This window comes from Nanorana parkeri, unplaced genomic scaffold, assembly GCF_000935625.1.
Source record: "Nanorana parkeri isolate BGI_ZX_2015 unplaced genomic scaffold, ASM93562v1 scaffold398, whole genome shotgun sequence".
Taxonomy (NCBI): domain Eukaryota; kingdom Metazoa; phylum Chordata; class Amphibia; order Anura; family Dicroglossidae; genus Nanorana; species Nanorana parkeri.
Window position 1 is genome coordinate 889454 of NW_017306666.1, and position 1576 is coordinate 891029.

The 1576-nt window shown below is 43.8% G+C and overlaps 1 protein-coding gene across 1 annotated transcript in view; it reads left to right on the forward strand.

Moving 5' to 3' along the window:
- SMARCA2 (SWI/SNF related, matrix associated, actin dependent regulator of chromatin, subfamily a, member 2) overlaps window positions 1-1576 on the forward strand; it is a 147899-nt gene that overhangs the window by 67772 nt on the left and 78551 nt on the right. The gene's annotated exons all lie outside the window — the stretch shown is intronic.

A 1576-nucleotide genomic window follows, 5' to 3' on the forward strand; every position in this document is an offset into this window, starting at 1 on the left:
CCACTCGACACCCCCGCCTTGCTTGCCAGGCTCCGCTGCCCCTCCTGCAGGCCCTGGACCAAGCATCTTGGGTGTCGCCGGGAAACTGGGAAGGAGGCCGATGAACAGTCGTTCTCCGCTCTCCTCCCCGATCTATGGGACCCGAAGCGATGCTGATTGCATAACTTCTGGTCCCTCAGCTGTTGTTGCTCGGCTGGAGAAACCAGGCAATAAGCTATTTGAGCACCAATAGCTTATTTGTAGGGGAAAGGTGACATTGGGGGGGGGGGGGGGGGCTAATTGAGGGGGCTCGTAAGCCCCCTATTGTGATAGCAATTAAAGTTTAAAAAGTATTAAATAAAATGTAATAATAATGGGGGAAAAAAAGTCCCGGCAAGTGTGCATGTATTATCGTACACAATTTGAGTGCATCTACATACAATAACCACTATCGCGCTACACATGTTGGATATCGCTGCATGCTCCAGAGTGAGAGCAATAATTCTAGGTCCAGTATTTTGGGGTATCTCTAAATTGATGACCTGTGGGGGCTTTTAAAGTGTCTTTTATTGATTTTTTGGGGTACTGCAGTTTTTCGCCGTTTCACGGTCGCACGCAATCTGTAAAATGGGCATGTTGGGTATCGTTTTACTCGTTGTAACCTCATCTTTTATATTTCATTAAAAAATGGGTAATTCGTTGTGTTTTGGGGCATTTAATTAAATTTGTCACTAAATTTTGGGGTTTAATAAGGAGTTGCGCTAATATTGCGCAACATAAAAATTTTCAACTACCACCATTTTATTCTATAGGGTCTTGGCATTCAGAAAATATATAATGTTGGGGGGTTTTACGTCATTTTCAGGCCTAAAATGTGGAATATAACATGGGTGCAAAAATGGAAAAAAGGGCCTCAGTCATGAAGGGGTTAACTGATAACCTGTACAGGCTTTTAAAGCGTCCCCTATGGACAATCTGGGGTGTCGTATGATGTCCCACGGAAGCAGGACATTTTTAGCATGGGCATGTTGGTCATCAATTTACTTGTCGTAACCTCATCTTTGAGGATCCACTCCAGTTCTTGTTGGGTAGGGAGACTGGGGGGGATTTAAAAGTGTGTGAGAGTGTGTGCCTGTCAGTGTTTTTGAGGGCCCATTCACTCTAGTACAGTGTGTTAATCTCACAGTCCCGTGCGCACTGTACCACGCAATCGCACCTACCACGCCTTCTGATGTGGGAGGTGCATTGCATTGCCATTTATTTGAATGGCACCAAAAACGCATCTCCCACCCACAGTTCTATTGCCCACATCGGAACACACTGTACCACAATGCCATGTGCTCAATTATAGTGCAACTTGGGTCACAACTTAATGACCAAGGACGAATGTGGGTCCTGAGGTTACACAGGCTGAGAACCATTGGCCTAAATGTATGTGTTCATTAGGGGGAATTTGTTGGTTATGTGTTTAGATGAACCACTGAGAGTTTGAGGAATGCTGAATTAAGTTTTACTTGCTTATAAGGACATTACATCTGAACACAGCATTCAAAACTTCTTTTGTGTGTGTATATAATATATATATATATATCTATAT